Here is a 21,512-nt window from a genome sequence, read left to right as displayed (position 1 = left end):
TGAAAATGAAAAAACTAAATTAAATAGAAAAAAAAAGTTTGAAAGAATCATACTAAAAATTTTAAAAACTTGTTTAATAAACATTACACTTAAATCTACAAGTTTTGTCGCATATTTTTCCAGAGAATTCATTGTCAAGCCAAAATATCAGCTTTTTTTCTTTTAAAATAAAAATTAAGGAGTCCCCCCCCCCCACAGTAACTAGTAAGAAACAATTTTTCTTTTTAGAAAGAACACAAAAATCATGCGCGTGCGCACACACACATTGAGTTTATCTGTACCCGGAGCCGTAGAACTGACAAAACATGTATCCATGGATAACTTATAATATACACACACACACATGTATATATATATATATATACATATACATATGTGTGTGTGTGTGTGTGTGTGTGTAAATATTTTTATATTTAGACAAGTGTTTCATGTTTTCGCAACAGGAAGTGACGACAATTGCTACTGGTCAAGAGATTCTAACCCAGCTAGGAACATTCCCCATGTTGTCGGTTCCGTCTTGAAAGACAAAGAATACCCTCTTAGGAGCAGTAGTAGCACGTGTAATTGTGAGGCAAGGGTTGCGCAATCTCTAACCACACCTTTCCTGAATCGGCACTGTTCGAGTCCAGTGGCAAGGAGAAGACCAGGACGACTGGAAACAAAGCCAAGATAAACGGAGCACCTGGAAGTCTCAAATGGTCATCCATTTAGTACTGACCAGGTTCAACGTTGCTTAACTTCGGTGATCCAGCGGGAACCGGTGTGTCAACGTGATTATGACGTAATTATAAACATTACTTCTCGGTCGCCAACAAAATAACGAAATATTAAACAACTAAAACAGTCAATAGTGATCAAACGACCGGAAATCGTCATCTCGCATGCACAGTGTGTGAGAGGGAGTGAGAATATAAGGATAGAGGAAAATAATAGATTCATTTTAGCGGGTCTGGAAATAACATGCAAATAAGTTATTTTCATGGGTGGTCATAAGGGATTATTTTGATCAAATGAAAATGACTCGTACGGTAAATAATTCCATCGTGTGGTTACGGCTGACTAGACCCCATTCAACACTAATGAAATTAAATACCCCTCCCCCACCATACAAAATAAGGATTGTAATGGGGGGGGGTATCACTTTCCTCATATTGTGTGTGTGCGCACGCGCGTTTTCTTTTTAAATTATTTCATAAAGATGACAGTACTTCTGCAGTTTACAGGCTGTGATATTTTTTATAAAGAATTTTCAAGTTTAATAAACAAAATACCGTAAAATTTGAATTTAACTGTTAGGTGCAAGTAAAGAATAGTTAACAAATCCCCTCTTAACTATGTTACGAACTAATTTCTAAATAATAGCTTTAGATGGCTTTAAAGAAATGTTTTCAACTATTTTCATGAACTTCTATTTACTTGCTTCTCCATGGGGGGGGGTAGAGTCTGGTTTTAATGTAGAGAAAACAGATACTACACCTCTCCCAGACTTTACCTTCTCTCTTTGAGAAGGGGTTAGTTTATTGCTAACTGCCCGAGGCACCCTTACTCGAGAATTCCGACGGAGGTGCCCAGACACTTTTTGCAGGCCACAGTGCCCTTCCATTGGGGCACTGACATCTCAATCCCAATTTCCGACCCTGGTGTTTGAGTTCTTGAATTGAGAGAGAATTCAACAAACCCTTGCCCAGAGTGGAACTCTTAAAAATAAATAAATAAATAAAAAATGCTCTGAAAATCTAAACTGCAAAAGTGAAGTTTATTTTTTGTTATCATTTTGGAAATATTTTTTTAATAGTTTAAATAATTAAGCAACCAAGTACATCACAAGTGTAGTATCTGTTCTTCAGATGCCGCACTTCCATTTCTTGTTCTCTTTCGGTGGAGGAGAAATCCTTCACGACTGAGACAATTTTTATTTTTGTACCTTTTCTCCACGTTAAAAAACGACCCTGATGTCTAACTCTGCCCCGTGGGGAGGCATAGTAAATAGGTACATCACAAGCACCAAACAATTATTAACAAATAAACTCAAACTAATTTTTATAATAAAAATTCTGGTCGAAGCTATGCATTCTAAAATGGATAAGTATCGAAAATTTCACGAAAATCTGACGATTAGTTGATTTTTGCTAGATTTATTAAACACGGGTATGTTTTCACGTTCGGAATGTCTACTACATGGGAACGTTATTTTAAAGCACCAATTTGCAATTGTGTAAACACGATTTTCGTCTCGCAATTTCATTATTTTCGTTCGATGAAAAATATTTTTTTTAATTACTGGTTTATTTTGCCCTTCTTTTAAGTGGTACAAAAGTTATATTTATAATATTACTTTATTATAAAGTTACATCGTTTTACATATGGGGGGGGGGGGTAATTATGTGGTGACTTTTTGCAGTCCCTATTGTGTTTGCGCTATTTTTTTTTAAATTTATGTTATTTTTTATGTTGGCGCATGCACAATATATATATATAAATAAAAACGAAACGAAATTTAAATTCTATTACATATTTAAAACAACCCCAAAACAGAGCGCTTTCGACAAGTTTTACTAATTAATTATGAATGAAAATAATTTTCAAAGAAAATTAGCGAAAAGAAATGACAGCTTTGCGCCGAAAAAAAAAAAAAAAAGAGTTCGAATCGTAACAAGGGAGATAATTATCTTGAGACTGGTAATCTTAAGCCAATTTGAAATTATGAATTACTTCCCTTGTTTTATACGATTACGTTTATATATGAAAATAAAGAAATAATAACTCGGAACATATTTTCTCAGGCGACACGAAATTGGCTGTAACCGTCTACTTCCGGTATTTACAGAGGAATACAATAAGTGAATGCCGTATTGGCGAAAACATCTAAATAGATGATGACGTAGTTATAAATTCGGACGCTACTAGGTGAAATAATTCAATTTTACTAGAGGGGAAAATATACGGGTTTGTTTTACTGTACACAGATTCGAAAAAGTTGTCAAAACAAATACAGAACAAATAAATGTTATCAAAGGCAAGATAAGTTACTTTTCTATCCAACTGGATATGTTTTTAGTGTTTATATTTAATGTAACATGTTTATTCAGCTTGAGAAACATGGTGTTTACTGATGTATTGGAAAATTCCAAATGGCGGCTGACTCTCTCCCGGAGACGGTAAGTTTGGGGAAAGGAGTTATAAATAAAAAAAAACGGTCAAAATACTCTTAAAACCCCGCCGAATATATGTCAGCCTATGTCACGGTAACATTGAGCGAGTTTTAAACCGTATTTTGTCTAGTTGTTTTTATTTATAACTCATTTTCCCAAACTTACCGCCTCAAAGAGAGAGTCGGCTGCCATTTTAAATTTTCCAATACATCGGTAAACACTATGCTTTTCGAGCTGAATAAACATGTTACATTGAATAAAAACACGAAAAGCATATCCAGTTAGGTAGAAAAGTAACTTATCTTGCCTTTGATAACACATTTATTTGTTATATATTTGTTTTGTGACAACTTTTTCGAATTTATGTGTACAGTAAAACAAACCCAAATATACTTATCTCTATAAACAAGCCGAGAAAGAGGCTAGCTAAGAAAGATTGATAACTGAAGTTTATAACGTGGAAAAAAAAAAAAAAAAAAAAAACAGTTATGAATTTGAGTTATCGTTTTTCCGTATCAAGCCTCTCAATTTGTTTTAAAGATGGTGACTATTTTTCGGTCTTGTTTGAGTTTTTATTTTTGCATTTCACGAGTACGATGAAACATTCTATAATTTAGTATTTTAAATATTTTTTGTTGTTAACTAAAACATGGTTGAAGTAAAAAATAAGTAGAGGTTGTTTTACAATCCAGAGATTAGAATTTTTTAAAATCTAATATATAACAAATAAATGTTACCAAATGCTAAATAAGTTACTCTTCTACCTAGATGGATAGCTTTTTTTTTTTAGTGTTTTTATTTAATGTAAAATGTTTAATCGCCTCAAAAACAAAACAAATATCAGCCGAAGCCCTTATACAAGCACAAGGGAAATGGCCACAATGTATTTGTTACGCGGCCATTTTTTCTTGTGCTCGTGTAACGGTTGACATTACTTGTTTTTCGAGCAGAAAAGAAATTGCACATTTAGTTAAAAAAAAAAAAAAAAAAAAAAAAAAAAAAATTTAAAAACCTTCACCTAGGTAGAAGTGTTACTAATCTAGCCTTTGGTATCATTGATTTTTTTTTTAACACTTTCGAATCTCTGGATTTTGAGCGACTGAAATAGGAATTAGCCGAAAAAAAAAAAAAAAAAAAAAAAAAAAAAAAAAAATATCTAATCCGTCGCCAATCAAATTCATGAATGGATTTTTTTTTTTCTCTCAATACAGGGAGCCTCCTTTTGGGTAGTTAGATTTCCTCACATTAAATTTTGTATCACACCTGGCCCTCGTGGGGAGGTGGGAAATACGGAGAGCTATTGTCTTCGTTCTAGAACGGCTCTACAAAGTTTTCCAACAGGACTGACTTTTTTGAGCTAGGCAGGCTAAAATAAAAATAAAAAATAAAAATATTTTTATTTAATTAAAAAAAAAAAAAAAAAAATTTAATGACCTAGACGTGTTTTATGCGGTTTTGCTCATTAACCTTCCTTTTTTTTTTTAATGAAACTAATTCTTTAAAACCTCATTCTTTTAATTATTTCCTGAACAAAAAGAAAACCCACCACACTATTTTCATTTTTTAATTTTTCCTGAATATTTTTACGTTTTTCACAAGAGCTCTGCGGGCCGGATTTGGCCCGAGGACCGTAGTTTGGCGAGCCTTGTTCTAGAAAAAAATTGATAACTGTTCTAGCTTTAGCCACGAAGAGAAATCTTTATAGGCAATTTAAATTTTGGGTCCGAATCCAAAGTGCCTCTTTCAAGGGAGTTGAGTTTATTAGAGTTTAAAAACCGATTTTGTGTAATTATACAAAGTTATTTTGCTCTCGCGAGGAGAGATAGTTTTAAGGAAAGAATATTTACAAATCAGTATTTAAAAATGTTTTTACATACAACACCTATTCTTTGGGTGGGGGGAGTCTTTCTAACTTGTCCATGGTCAGCGATCTAACGAGGCAGAAATTTAAGTTTAAAAGATCATCTAAGTTTAGGTGGTACTTCTACAGTTTATCGACGAAACTGGAGACGCCATTTTATTTCGCGCCTCTATCGTTCAAATCCAACGGAGAAATCAGTGTTTTAAACTATGACCGAAGGTAGAAATAAATAAAAAAAAAAAAAAAATTAAACTAGATATTCCGGAAAGAACTAGGAAAAAAAGTAAAGAAAGTGAAAGAACATATATCCGTAATTGTTTAATTGAAAATGTTTTGATTTGATTAATTAAAACAGAAAAGTTTTATGAAACGTATATTTTTTTATTAAAACAAAAAATGAAAATGACATTTCATAATTGTCTAAACTGGGCGAGCGCCATATCAATTGTAAAACTATTTATTGAAAAGTCTGCGTAAGAAAATATAATTTTAATAAAACAATTTTCTAATGAAAGCAACATTAGATTGATAAAATAGTTTTTTTTGTTTTTTTTATCGAATAAATTAAATAATTTTAATGAAACATTTTTTAGAATTACAGCAACTTTGAAGAGTCAACAACAAAACTGAAAAATCAGTATCTAGTTTAATTTTGTTATTTATTTCATGCTTCGGTCATAGATTAAAATATTGATTTCTCCCTTGGATTTCAACGACAGGTGCGCGAAATAAAATGGCGTCTCCAGTGTCGGCGAAATGTAGAAGTACCGTTTGGCGTTTAGTTTATCACGGGATTACCCTACACGAATAAATAAACGTTCTGGAGGATTCTAGAATCCTCAGAACGTGAAAAAAAAAAAAAAAAAAAAAATACATAGGAAACGGGGGGGGGGGGGACAGAAAAGGCGGGATATACCTGATGCTAACGACGTAATAAAAAAAATAAAGTAAAAAGCAAGCGTCATCGCCTCCTCCATGACATAATGGCCAAACCGATAAACAAAAACAGGTCAAAAGCTTTCGCTTCTAGATGCTTTTTTTTTTTTTTTGACGCCCACGCATTTTCTTTTTTTTTTTTTTTAAATCAACTATTTGAGGAGATTCCCGACTCAGTTTTTTTTTTTTTTCGAGAGAGAGAGAGAGAGAGAGAAAGAGAGGGAGGAGACGGAGGGGGGAAAGAGAGAGGGAGATTAGGAGACACCAAAAAACCGGAGTAATATTTTTTTGGTTTGTATATTGTGTAGCTTGTCAGATTAAATGTAAACAAAAAGATTTTTATGTAAACAAATAAATTTCTTCTTTTTGTCTAAATTGTTTTTTTCTTAAGCTTTATAAATAAATATTTATAAAATATAATAATTGGTAAATTTTTACGACGTGCCACAGCGTATTATAAACACCCCAACCTCCATATTAAGAACGGCTTTCGTAATAAACACCCAGCCTCGAAAGCCGTTCTTAACATGGAGGTTGGGGAGGATTGTTCATCCCGAAAGCAGTTTTTACTATGGGGTGGTTGGGGTGTTTATACTACGCTGGGGCAGGTCGTAAAACAATACCATTACACATTTTAATCCTCATTTAATGGAGAAATCCTTTTACACTGGGATAATTTTTATATATGGGGTATGTTTTACTGTCCGCAGTCCTTCGAAGAAAAAAAGAAAGAGGTCAAAAAAATAAAATAAATAAAAGGTTACCAAAGGCAGATACGTTACTCTTCTATCTAACTTGGTAAGTTTTTAGTGTTTTATCTTTTTTATTCATTTATTTTTTTTTTTTTAACTTAATGTAAAATGTTCATTCGTTCCCCCACCCCCCAAAAAAAACATTTTCAAAGGGTACGCGACCATAAGGGAAAATGGTAGCGTAACATAAATTGTGGCCACTTTTTGATTAAACATTTTACATTTCAGTAAAAACACTAAAAACCTACCCAGTCGGGTAAAAGAGTAACTTATCTTGCCTTTGGTAACATTTATTTGTTATATATTTGATTTTTTGACCAATTTTTCGAAGGACTGTAGACAGTAAAACATACCCGCCCCCCCCCCCTCTCCAAAGTGTCCCTTTCGGGGAGCTGGATTTTTCTCACATTACAAACTGACTATGCCTAACTGGGCTGGTGCATCTGCTACTAGTCACTCACTCATAGACAAGGTTCAAAAGAGAGTCGCCACCTGAACTGTCATCTAAGCCTCAGCCTCTGTCCCATCGAAGAAATCAGCATCCTTCCGCTTGTTCTACAAGTACTTTAACGGTGAATGCTCCGACGAACTGCAAGCACTTGTACCCTCTCGACGTAAATACCTCCGACAAGCAAAATCCCACCCTTTCACAGTTGAGATCCCTAGATGTAAGAGAGCCTTCTACTTCAGTAGTTTCTTCCCCAGAACTGCTAGACTTCGGAATTCCCTTCCGGGTTCTTGCTTCCCCAACTGTACCGACATGCAGAAGTTCAAGTGTAACGTGAACAGACATCTTGCTGCCCAACTCCCAACATAGTACCCCTGTAGATTATGTCCCTGATAGTAGCCCCCTACATCAAAGAGGCAATGTGCCTTGTTTGGGGTGAAAATATAATTTAAAAAAAAACAGGGCCATCGTGAGAAGGCAAGTATATAGGATCACCTAAATAATACGAATACAGAATTTCTTTAAATTTAACTTAGGTGCGAAAACATTCAACAAGTTTAATGACAACAAAGAGTATTCTTTAAACGAGGGATGCTTGTAATGTGGTTAGAGTCTTGTTTAAGATTAAAAAATAAATAAAATAAAGAAATTTATTTTTTAAACTAGTGGTATATTAATTCAGTGTTCTATTTTAAACAATTAAAAAAAATTCTAAAAGACCGCAAAGAATATAGCTAAACGGAATGATAGAACTAGATTCCGAATTACGTGGACCTGAAGAATCTGAGCCCCCCCCCTTTTTTTTCAATAGATGATTATCGAATGGACACTAGTCGAACAGATTAAAAATAAAAACTGTAGGGGTTGCTTGCTTCATTTCTAATGCAACGTAAATAAATCAATTATCCATTTTAGAAATTTTTTTTAGGCCAAATTTAGCGAATTCAGCCTTTTTAAAGCAGTTTAGCCTTTATGGAGATTATCTTCAAAAGCGAAATTTAAAAAAACAAAACAAAAAAAAAACAAAAAGGAGGGGGGGGCTAATTTCATGAATTTTGGCCAAAAAACATCGAGTAGTCCTAAAATTAGGGATTACTAGAACGTTGCATTATAAACTACAAATATTGACTTTTTTATAATCTGGTAAACAAGTGTCCATTCGATAATAATCCGCCGAAAAAAAAAAAAAAAAGTTATGTACAGTTTAGTCAAGACATTAAAAAATGAAAATATCGAAAAAAGTTTAAATTGTATGTATCCGTTATGGAATGAAGTTATTCGAAAAAAAAAAAATAATAATAATAAATAAATAAAATTCACTTAATTTCATCAAGTCGTTTTTTTTTTTTTTTATTTTACAGCGGAAAAAAAACGTTTTTATGAGAGCGCGTTGAAGGCAGCCATCTTGGATTTGAAAAAAAAAATTTGTTTGACTTTTAGAAATGACAAAGGGAGATAACTCCAGTTAAAGCGTTGACCCCCGCCCATCTTTAATACTAGCTTTTCTTCCTAAAAATCGAACATTTCGCTCGATATCATAAATTGTTTTTTTTTCGCTGTAAAAAAAAAAAATAAATAAATAAAAAAAATACTTGTTGAAATTAAGTGAATTTTTTTTTCGGAGAACTTCGTTCCATAACGAATACATACAATTTAAACTTTTCTCGATATTTTCATTTTTTAATGTGTTGACTAAACAGTACAAGTACCGAAAAAAAAAAATAAATAAAAAAATAGATGGGCCAAGATTCTTTAGGTTCGCCCCGAATTCTATTTAAAATATTTAAAGATTTTTAATAAGACAAAAAAAAAACGACTAAAAACAAAAAGGTAAGAAACGGCTGAAAAAAGATTTTTAAAAATCTCATGGAATAAAGTTTTATTTCGGAATGAGAATAATCTACTCCCGTGGATTAATAAATAAAATGTTCAATTCAAACGAAATTCTGTGCAGTTTCAGATTTAAATAAATAAATAAATAAAAAAAAAAAAAATAAAAAAAAACGTGGTCAAATCGGCCGAAACGATGTGAAAAGAGAAGAACAGTACCCCAAATAAACATAAATGTTTCCTTTTGTTTATTTATTTTTATTATTAGTAATTATAAATTAAAATTATATAGATATTTCTTTAAGTGTTTAACAAAGAAAAAAAATGACGTTAATACATAAATGTGAACACGTATTCATGTCGTGTTTCTAGCAACTTTGAAAACGTACACGAATCGTCGGTCGAAATAGTTATTTTCCTTTCTTTTTGCGGATCACGGGCAATGACGTCATTGCTTACGTCAATGGGGGAAGCACATTGTGGCGTGGCGTGGGAATTGCTAGCCTGAAAAGTAGGTTATTTTTCAAGGAGACAGACGGACTTGTTAACGACACACCAAGTTTTTTTTTTTTTCTATTTCTATAAAAACAGAGACAGACAAGTCGGCTAACCAACCAAATGGCCTTATACATTAATGCAATTTTCGGCCGTAACCGCTCACCCCACCCTCGTCCCACTATCCTCTTTTCCTTATTGGTCGAAACCGGACTCCCTCGAATTTCAACAAACGTTTTTCTCTTTAAAGCTAAAACATTGTTTTTATAGAGAGAAAAAAAAAATGACTCGACACGTTTGGGTATACCCCATCACCCACGCATGAGGAACTCCTCTATGGTGATATAACATAATAAATAAATCGAGTAATAAGATCCCACCTACATAAATATACCAAGGATCTTCCGACGGGGGATTCCTTTCTCGTGTAGTAATAATAATAATAATAATAATAATAAAAATAATAATAAAAATAAAAAAGTCACATACAACTAAAACACCCATACCAAAAAGTTAGAAGTACTTGGACATTTTAAAATAAAACTTTGACTTCGTTCAATGAAAACTCCAAAAATAAATAAATAAATAAAATCCTAATTACATTTTAATACCATACATATCTACAACTTGGAAATAACCACTTTTTTTTTTTTTTTTTTTTAGACATTTTTAGGGGGAATGGGTAATTTAAAAATCCAAACCAGAAATAAAAAGATACAATTATGAAGTAACCTAAACGATTTCAAAATTTAACTTTTGTACAATGGTTTTTATTTTATTTTATTATTTTTTTTTTTTTAACAAACTTTATCTTCTGACAAGATCAAAGTGAGCTTCGTTCAAGTTAAGTGATAGTTTTACAAAGGATTTACTTCCATTTTGTGCAGATCGTTCCGCTTCACGTTAAATGCCCCCCCAAAAGTCCCTTTTGATTAATGTTTAAAAAAATTTACTGCTATTCTGAAAAACTACCAAGTTTGTATGGTTATTTTAAAACTGGTGAACATTTATCAGAAGGGACTTTTTCAGGGCATTCATCGTGAAGCAGAATGATCCGCACAAAACGGAAGTAAATCCTTTGTAAACAAATCACAGACTGAACAAAGCTTCAAAGTGTAGTATTTGTTCTTCATTTCTGCCTTCGGTCATTGGAGAAATCCTTACAGACAGAGGCAATTTTTCTTTTTGTTTCAATACTGTGTTTCCCCTTGGGGTGGGGTGGGGGGGCTGGATTTTCCTCACATTAAAAGCTTTGTGGGTAATCAAATAGCAACAAGAACATTAGTCGGTGGTTCTATAGGAATTGAATAACTTTATATTCGGACCAAGATCAAAGTGTAGTATTTGTTCTCCAATTTCTTGTTCTCTCTCAGTGGAGGAGGAGCAATCCTGCACGACTGAGACAATTTTTAATTTTTTTGTTCCTTTTCTCCACATTAAAAAAACGATCCTGGTGTCTAACTCTGCCCTCGTGGGGAGGAACTTTATAGAGTAGCCGTATTTTCCAGGCATAAAAATGAGTTGGTGTGCGTGAGAGAACCGATTTACGGCAACATCTAATTTCTTGTAGATCAACGATTTCCCGGCCTTTTAGTAGCGTCAAACAAATACATAAATTTTTTTTTTTTAAATAAAAAAAAAAAAAAAAAAAAAAAAAAAAAGGCGAAATTAGTTGGTACAAAGTGTATTTTAACGGTGGAATGTGTTAAGTAGTTGGTTGACAAGACGGGGAGAGTGGGGCAAATTTTAATTCTTCAAGGGTTCGCAGTGTTGGATATAAAAACTGCATGGAGGAAAATAAAAAAAATAAATAAATAAAAATGAACTTTTTTTTTTTTTAACCAAGTATTAAGCGATGTTTTATTTATTTATTTTATGAGTTTTTATACAACGAAAACGTAACCTGTTGGATAAGATCCAAAAGTGAGTTGAGCGAACAGTAAATCAGGAGTCGAAAAAGGGAAATGGAATACGAAACTCTAGTGAAGGAGGAAAAAAAAATCTGGCTTAATAATTCCATCATGTCTGGCATCATTATGAACAACAAGCGAAGAAGCAAGTTAGTGGCAGAGAGGATGCTGCGCTCTAGGTTAGCCGTCATAAGCTTCATCATCATTCAATAACAAGTGCTCGAAAACAAAAATAAATATCCCTTAATAAATTTGAGGCCATTTGTGTTTTTCGATATCACATTTTTTTTTAAATCGAATATTTATTGAAATTAAAAAATATATATCATAAAATAAATATATATCATAATAAATATATATCAAAATAAATATATATCAAAATAAATATATATCAAAATAAATATATATCAAAATAAATATATATCAAAATAAATATATATCAAAATAAATATATATCAAAATAAATATATATCAAAATAAATATATATCATAAAATAAATGAAATAACTTGTTTGTTGCTTTTGCGATACTTCTTTAAATATATTATACGGAAGTGCATTTTTACCTAAATGAGAGTTAGGCAGTCAATCAATCGAGAATATATAAAAACATAAATTAACGGATATATACTCAAAAGTCAAAACGATGAAAAGAATATGCTGTTGTCACAGCTCTAATTATGATTCTAATTCCTAGTTCAGCAGAGTTCGATACAAATGTTTTGATGTGGATGAAAATCAGTTCCACACAAAAAAAAAAAAAAGAAAAAAAAGAGGAACTCTAGAGCATGGAATAATAACATTGTCGTCCTAGAAGAGACGGCATGATTCCATTTCCCTTTGATGAAAATCTGGGGTGGGGGGTCCTGCAGACTCAAGGGCGATAGGAGCCTTCTATCATATCTGAAGGTGACACAATGTTCAACGAGCAAGATCAGAGATGCGTCGCTGTACAACTCGTGCTTTCTATCGATCCAAGTTATGACAACAGGACCATTGCCAGCACCCTCAAAATGCAAATACAGATGGTTGAATGCTTGTGAGACGTGCCCACGGTGATGAAAAAGTTTCCGGCCCCACAATTATGGCCTTTGGTGTGATTTCAAGTTAGGGCCACACCATATCTTCAAAGTCGGCATAAAACGCAACACCAAAGTGTACCTGGATGTGCTGAAGAGTACAACATGATCTCCTGGCGCAATCAGGTGGCCGCTGGCAGACCCTGGGTGTGGCAGCAGGACTCAGCCCCAGTTCCCAAGTCTAAATAGACCCAGGTTTGGCTTCAGAAGAAGTGCTACAACTTTACCCTTCTTTCACTGCCCTCCCCTCTTCCCTCGACCTGAACCCACTGGACTACTTTGTTTGGTCATACGTCGAAAACATCACCAACATGACTTCCCACAATACCAAAGCCAGTTTGATCGCCACCATCTGCCGAGCTCCCACCGGCACTTGTGGAAAAGGCATATTGCTAGTTCTGAACCCGCATCAAGGCGGTCATTGAGGCTGAAGGCGGCTACATTGAATAGATGTCAGCTGTACTACATAATCAAGTTACCTGAATTGATTTTTTTTTTTTTTCAATAAAACGTTTTAAAATAAAGCTGTAGTATTGTTTTCTTTAGGGTGACCAATTTATCGTTCCACCTTGTAGCATCAGGTAACGTGCCTTATGAAATAAGTTGCCTATAAAAAGCGAAAATATGAAATGTTTATAAAAGAAATAAAAATTAAACACACACAAACACACAATCACTATGAGTACAGAAAAGAAAGTTAAGTTGAAAAGGGCATCTCCACCGGAAAAAAAAAGTATTAAAAAGTTATTTTTAAACAAACTTTGGGATTGCCACTGTCACACAATAACTTCTAAGGATGGGATGGCTGTTTGATTTGAAAGCATGTCAACCGTCATTAGGTCATTTTTATATGAAAACCTACTTATTTTCAAAACAAATAAAGAAAATATGATATAAACAAGTGATCTGTAAACTACAGTTTTTATTTAATCCATAGATACATACTACAACCTGGGTCAGAATAACCTAGGGATAATGGAAACTCCATACTCTCCAAAGATCTAAAATTGGGGCCTTACCACTGGACACAACAGTTAAGAAATAGTTCTTAATTCAACCTAATCAAGAAAAAAAAAAAAAAAAAAAAAAAAGATATACAGACAAATCTTTATGATGGGTATACCCGTCACCTAAGATGTAATATTCCAAAAATCACATAAATTAACCGAGTAGTTTTAACTAATAAAATCAAATTTTATGAATAAGCAAAAAAAAAAAAAAAAAAAAAAAAAAAAGGGACTCATGTCGCTGTCTAGAAAAAAAAGAAAAAAGGGGGGGGTGCAGATGAGTTCACAATAATTCAAACTTGCGAGATCAGCCTTGTAATGCTACAGATTTCACATTAACCGTTTTAACTCGTTTATTGGAATATGACATTTTGGTTTCGTAACAACTACGTACATCACAATTTTTCTGTAGTTTTTTTTTTTTTTTTTTTAAAGTTTAATTTTAAAAGAACTACAGGGTGGTCAAAAAGTCAGGTAACATCGCAATCTCCTCTTCAATAAATAACTTTAAAGACGTTATTGTATCAGGCTTCTTGCCATAAACGCTATCCTTTACATAGCCCCAAAGCCAGAAATCAGGAGGGGTAAGATCCCTATATAAGATTATAATGGATCATATTGTTTTTTCTACCTTTAACATGTTACCTGACTTTTTGACCACCCTGTAGTTCAAATAGAATAGACAGAAAAAGGGAAGCAAGAAAAGTGAAAAAGATGGATTTTGGCTGGTTGGTGAGATAAGGGTAAACACCTTTCTCAAGTGTGTTCGGGTTATTTTAGCTTGATACAAATTGTATTAAATAAATAGATAGGACCCTAACAGATCATTCCAGATCAGACTGGATCTAGAATGAATGGTGGCTAAGAAGTAAATCCACAGGGCATTTTGCAGTATACCAACAAGACGAAAAGTGTTTAAAAAAAAAAAAAAAAGTGTACAATGAATAAGTGTTACCAAAAGGCAAGAGAAGATATTCTACCTACTTGGTTATTTTTTTGTGTTTAACTTATTTTAAAGCGTTTATTTACTTTAAAACAAAAGTAGTGTACAGTCACAAATCATGCGAACATGTAATGCGCTATCAGTATTCTTTAATTTTCGATTTTTGAGCAACAATTGAGATTCTCTGGATGGCCGTCTAACCTTAGACTTTTTTCTTGTTAACAATTGTTGCTCAAAAATCGAAAATTAAAGAATACTGATAGCGCATTACATGTTCGCATGATTTGTGACTTGACACTACGTTTGTTTCAAAGTAAATAAACGCTTTAAAATAAGTTAAAACGCAACAACAACAAAAAAGGCTTATTTTAGTAAAATTTATTTGTTTTTGGAGTAATTTTTCGTTTTGCCGTCTTAACAAAAATATATACGTATACATAAATATATATGGAAACAATTTTGTGTTTACTGTAAACTTTTTACGTAAATATTATGCTAGCATAAATCATGTAGAATATCTGCATGAATATAATTACACGTAATAGTTAACTAAAGATGATCATTCCAATAGAAAACCGAAAAAAAAAACTAATAGGAAATTAATTAAAATGAATGTTTAAAAGAATATGCAAATTAGCTAGATCTTTTCCTAGTGAATGCAATTCCACAAACCATATATAAGAAAATTATATTTTCTTTTTAAATAGAAAAGAGGGGTTTTAATATGAATATCAATGCACACAAAAAACGAATTTATAGGAGTATGGATGGATAAGATAAATTGACACGATAGTTTTTTTAAAGTGACAATTAAGGAACTCTTTCTTCAAGTCCAAACTTAAGACAAGATCCCTTGTGTGCGTGTGTGTGTGTGTGAGGGGGGGGATAATTCCATTTACTCTTTCCATCCACTTGGCCTTTTAGCTAAGAACAAAGTGTAGTATCTGTTCTGATGTTACATTTCACCTTTTCTTCCTCGGTCGGTGGAGAAAAAAAATCCTTCATGACTGAGAAAATTTTTATTTTTGCTCCTAGTGGCCCCTTTTGGGGTGGGGGAGCTGGATTTTCACCACAAAAAAAAAAAAAAAAAAAAAAAAAACGGCCTTGTGTTTAACTGCCCTCTTGGGTAGGCAAGTAAATAGGATTGGTTGGTTGTTTTTGTTTTACGGCATATCAACCCTTTTCAGGTTATTTAATGTCGAATCCGGTGATTTTTAAGAAAATTTTTTTAATAGAATATATTTGTTTTTTTTGCAAGTCAGTTTCTATTTAACCCATAGTTGGGACCCTAACAGGTACTACCACTCCGGGTCAGAGTGGACCTGGGAGCAATGGCAATTAAAGGGTGGCTCCACACTCCCCAGAGCCCGCAAGCTGGGGCCTCACCATCCGATATAGTTTAGAGAGTGGAGTTAGTTTAAGGTCATATCCAGGACTCCCATTGAGGGACTTTTACCCTCTGCAGGGGGGCAGTCGGCGTATTCTAATGCCCCACTGACAGGGCCAAGTAAATAGGAAGAATCGATTTCGGTGAAGTGCTTGTCAAGTGGCCCTAATCCAAATATATAAAACCAAACTAAAAAACAAGGATTGAAAAGGAAGAAACAAACGAAATAACTTTTTTTTTATTTATGTTTAAGAGGAAAAAAAAAAGCATCAAAATAATTTATCAGATAAGCAAGGAGACTGCCAAGGCAATTTTTTTTTTGTTTTTTTTACTTGGAAGTAACTTATCAAGGACCGAAGGCCACTCGAGGATAAGAGTTAACGAATGTAAAGTGCTATGGTAGTAATCGTTAATTACATAAATTGGACAGAATTTGATTATGAGGACGGATCAACAAGAATTTGTTTACATCGGATTTAAAGGTGACCATGTTGTATTCAACTAGGAAGCAGACCAGTAAAAGTGTTTAACAGGCGGGCAGTTCTGGGAAAGAAACTTTGTTCATGGGATCTGTTTAGGTTTAGGCACAGTTAGAGAGTTGGGAAAATCGTATACAACTAGTCTAGTGTTTTTTTGTGAAAGTTTGGCAGGGGGAGAACTATAGATTGGAGTTCAGTCGAGCACTTGCCATGAAAATAACGACAGAGCAGAGACTGGCTCGCAACGTCTCTTCTGTGGGGAAGAGGTTGCAGGGAATATAAAAGGGCATCACATACATTTGTTTTCTTGTATTTTAAATATTTAACAAAAAAAAATTTTAAAGCGCAGGGAGAAAAATTAGTTCTTATTTAGAATTTAACCTAATTAAAAAAAAAAAAAAAAAAAAATACCGAAAAATATTTATGATGTACGTGTCCATCCATCACGGAAGGAAGATGTCATATTCCAAAAATCACGTAAATTAATCCAGTAGTTTTATTTTTTAACCAAGAAAATAACATTCTATGAGTAAAAACAAAAAAAAGAGCTACCATCTTAAAAAAAAAAAAAAAAAAAAAAAAAAAAGGGGGGGGGCAAAGGAGTCTACAAAAATTCAAACTTGTGAGATCAACCTTGTAATGTACGGATTTCACATTGTTTTAATTTGTTTAGAAACGATTGATCAAATTTATCAAATAGTTTTAGTTTCATAAAGATTATAAAAATATAAAATTTGCGTGATTTTTGGAATATGACACTTTTGTTCCGTAACAAGTACGTACATTATACAGGTCGATTTAAAAAAAAAGTTTTAATAAAAAAAACATGTCATTTTAAGCAAAAAGAGTATTACGTAGTCAAGTTTCATATCGAAAATAGTAATATATCCAAAAATTACGAAAATTCATCGAATAGAATGTTATTTGTAGTAAAAAGTATTTTTTTTTACGAAAAATTGATTAACAGCCTTTCTACTTGATGAATTTTCATAATTCTTGGATATATTACTATTGACATGACAAGTACGTAATATTGCTTTCGCTTAAAACATTTAAAATAAATCGATTTGTCGGTTGTATTTTAACAAGCACCGATTTTTTTTTTTTTTTTTTTTTAATTAGGTTGAATTTTAAAAAGAATTTGTCAAACGCGCACAACGTTGTACACTCTTATTTTGAGTGTTTGTGCGCGTTTGACAAATTCTTTTTTCTTTTTTTCTATGTAAACATGTGTTTTAGAATCCATTGATTTCAATTCAATTAAAAAATATTTTAACTTTAACAATTGCATTTCATGAATAATCCTATTTGTATGACTTTTGGTGGAAATTAAAGATTGTAAAAATAAATAAAAACAATATATCTTTTTACGATAAAATATTTTTCAATATCGCCGTTCAATCGGAAATAGCCGAGAATAAAAACGTAAATATTTTCGTTTGAACGTTTCAAAAATTGCCGATTTCGTTACGTACAAGACGAGACGAGACAAACTACCTTGCAAATATACCCGGTGAAACAAGTGCAAGAGATGTACAATCAACTGCACTTGGAACAACGATCAGAATATTTTAAATATCTCAGTTGGATTGTTTGAAAGCTGGTGAATATATGTCTGGCATCCGTTAGGATGCTCCGTCCCCAATTAGAACAAAATAAGATAAAAAAAAAAGATTTAAAATCAACGTTAATTTCAATGAATTAATCGAAAACACCAAATAAAATGCACAAAAACACTTAAACATGAACTTTTTTTTTTTTTTTTTTTAAATCAAATTATTTGAATATTTCTGTGATGTGGAATTGATTATGTAAAATTCAAAGTAGAAACGATGTCCGTATTTTTGTAATGTTTATATATAAAAAAAATAATGTTTCAATGTTGATATTCTGAACTTCACAAGAAAACGATGAACAGGTTTAAATTCCAGTCCTTGGAGTCCGTTTGAAGCAACATGGAAAGGCTTTGTACTGCATGTACTTGCTGTTTACTTCCGTTTTCTGCCGACCGTTCTGCTACACGATGAAAAAGTCTTCTGATTATGGGCACTTTCGGAAGCTTAACTCATTGTTACAAGAATTGTAAATTTTTTTCAACTGCTTCATCTAATGTAATAAAGTTTATAACATTAAAAAAAAAATGTAAAAAGTATTGTAATTTTTCTTAAAAACATCAAAATTGTAAGAAACTTTTGATTTTTTTAGCTACTTTAGTAAAATAGAGTTACCTTCCTTGGAGTTAAGAATTTAAAAAAAAAAAAAAAAAAAAAAGGCGTACATCTCCCTTTGTATATATTTTTTTATTTTAGTCTTTTTTCGGCAGATTATCGGATGGTTATTAATCTACCATATATATATATATATATATATATATATATATATAAAATCAATATTTAACATTTTTAAAGGGGGTGCTCAGTTTCTAATACAACATTCTAGTACATCAATTCCCCATTTTGGAAGCACCGACTTTTGGTCAGATTTCGCGAATTTAGCGTTTTTGACAAGACTAAACTGTTTAACATTAAAAAAAGTTAAAATGGCGAAACTGTTCCGTCTGCCTGCTTCCCACCTGAATACAACCTGGATGTCTTCAAGTCCAACGTAAACAAATTCCTGATGAACCGCCTCCTTAAGTAAACACTTCATTAAATCTCCACACTAACGTACTGTACTTGCAATAACCGTTACCCCTGAGTGGCTTCCGGGCCTTGATAAGTAGTGGCCACAGTGTAAAAAAAAAAAAAAGTTGGCTGAAACAAGTCGATGCTCTCAATGCTCTGGGGGATGGATTTACTAGAACGTGGTATTAGAAAAAAAAAAAAAAAAAAAAACCTTTAAAAAAATGTTAATACTGTTTTTGTTTTGGATAAGCCGGTAGATTAGTGACCGTTCGATAATCATATGCTGAAAAAAAATGTAATATGACGAAAATAAAATAAAAAAAATACAGAGGGGGGGAGGGTAGCGCTTCCATACGTATACCAAAAAATTCTGTTATCCTGAAAAACAGTAAAATTCGCCTGTTTCTGTTAAAAACTGGTAAACATTAATCGAAACGGACTTTTTCAGGGCAGTTTCATCGTGAAGACGCAGAAGTCAGCAGAAAACGGAAGTAAACAAAGACATGCATAATTTGAACAAAACAAAGTCCATGGAAATAAATATTAAAAGGCAGTGAAGAGAAGAGGCACCTGTTGAGACCAAACTCTCGACCAGAGTCGTGTACTCGTGTAGTACATTTATGATACGCGTCGCCAAGTTCAAGACGTACAACTTCATCAGACTTAAGACATGGAGGAGGTGTGTGCGTGTGTGTTTTGTTTTTTTAAACGAAATATGTTGATTAAAGTGTTCTGTTTTAAATTCCTTCATTGAACGATGTTAAAAGATATAAGGAATAAGAATACTAGAAATAATGAAATCTAAACCATCTGGTGTTAGGGTTGCCATCATTCTGAATGTTGTCGCTATCACAAATGCGTGGGAGGAATAAGTCTTGGAGTCTTGAATAATAAAAACAGACAGCGTTACACACTAAAAGTCTATGAGATCGATAACATTAGGCCACCATTTTAAATGCGTTTTGTTTGATAAAAACGTTTTTTTTCCGATTTTTGACAACGTATTAATAACACAAATTTATAGAAAAAAAATTAAGAGAAAGGAATGAAAAAATATAAAAATTATATTTGGATTATTATTATAATTATTATTATTATTATTATTATTATTATTATGGTTGATTATGATTAAATTCAAGTCAAAGAAAATTTAAAAAAAAAAAAAAAAAATTGGGGAAGAATTTACGGTCTTCACCGTCCAGCCGACAGCCTTTGTAAATGCAGGATTGTAGGGGTTCTGAACTTTAATCTAACCTTATTTGTATTTTCTGGACTATTATTCTCACATTTTGATCTCTGTACGGAATTTTGCATAATACCCTTGATTTAATCCACAACAATAAATGTTACTTGTACAGTTTAATCAAGACATGAAAATATCAAAAAAAGTTTAAATTGTACGTATCCGTTATGGAATGAAGTTCTCCGAAAAATTTTTTCACTTAGTTTCATCAAGCAGTTTTTGTTTTTTGTTTTTTACAGTGAAAAAAAAACAAAAAAAAAAAAAAAACAATTTGTTATGATACTGAGCAAAATGTTCGATTTTTAGGAAGAAAAACTAGTATTGAAGATGGTGAGGGAGTCTCGGCGCTTTAACTGGAGTTAGGTCCCCGTGGTGTTTCTAAAATGCAAACAAAAATTTACAAAACATCCAGGGTGTCGGCCTTCAACGCGCTCTCATAAAAACGTGTTTTTCTGCTGTAAAAAAAAAACAAACAAAAAAAACAAACAAAAAACTACTCGATCAAATTAAGATCTTCAGTTCAAAACGAATACATACAATATAACCTTTTTTCGATATTTTCATTTTTTTAATGAATTGATTTAACTGTACAAGTTCCCAATAAATTGTTTCCATTCGGTTAGCCATGAGTAGATAGAAGTTGGATTTCTGCGTTATCATTAATTAACCTTAGACATCCAGAAGATTGCCAGTTAGAACTGATAATTATTATTGGCATGGATATATAGCTTAACGATTTTAATGTCAATTTAAAAAAATAGTCCTAAATCTTTATTACACAATCAACAATAACAGTTCTATTCGATCATGGCTGAAGAAGTGAGAATAATCTACCTTCGTGGAGTAAATAAAGGTCTCAATTCGAAATTCTGTGCAGGTTCCAAAATTCGAAAAGAAGAAACTGAAAAATGTCGGAGATCACATCTGCCGACACGTTGAGAGAATAATGAAAATAATAGTCAGAACAAAATCTTTTTAAAAAATAAATAAAATAAATAAAAATCACAAATAAAAAAATGGTGTTAATTGACTAGGTAAAAATCAATCGCTATGCATTTTTTTTTTTTTAATTTAAACAAGCACTGCCACTACGTAAGAATCTTTTTTCGCCCCCTTCTTTGAAAATATTTTTTAAGGCATTTTTTTTGGGGGGGGGGGGATACTATATCAACTACAAAACAGAGTCCAACCAATCAGTAATAAATGTATAAATATTCAATTCTCGGACAAGTGTTCTGGTTCATATATATATATATATATATATATATATATATATATATATATATATATATATATATATATATATATACACACACACACATCGGATCCTGTAGCAGACGACGTAGTAAAACCTGTAGTAAAAGGTC

The 21,512-nt window shown here is 32.5% G+C and overlaps 2 protein-coding genes across 4 annotated transcripts in view; one reads left to right on the top strand and one right to left on the bottom strand.

The window, feature by feature from the left end:
• Positions 1-21,512, top strand: part of LOC145283848 (uncharacterized) — a 334,049-nt gene that overhangs the window by 290,728 nt on the left and 21,809 nt on the right. The window lies entirely within an intron of this gene.
• LOC145283849 (uncharacterized) overlaps positions 1-21,512 on the bottom strand; it is a 71,049-nt gene that overhangs the window by 40,926 nt on the left and 8,611 nt on the right. The window lies entirely within an intron of this gene.

This window comes from Euprymna scolopes, chromosome 8 (assembly GCF_053919585.1).
Source record: "Euprymna scolopes isolate OS-2025 chromosome 8, ASM5391958v1, whole genome shotgun sequence".
NCBI classification, from domain to species: Eukaryota; Metazoa; Mollusca; class Cephalopoda; order Sepiida; family Sepiolidae; genus Euprymna; species Euprymna scolopes.
Note: the sequence above shows the minus strand (reverse complement) of the source record. Positions and strands in the feature narration are given on the sequence as shown.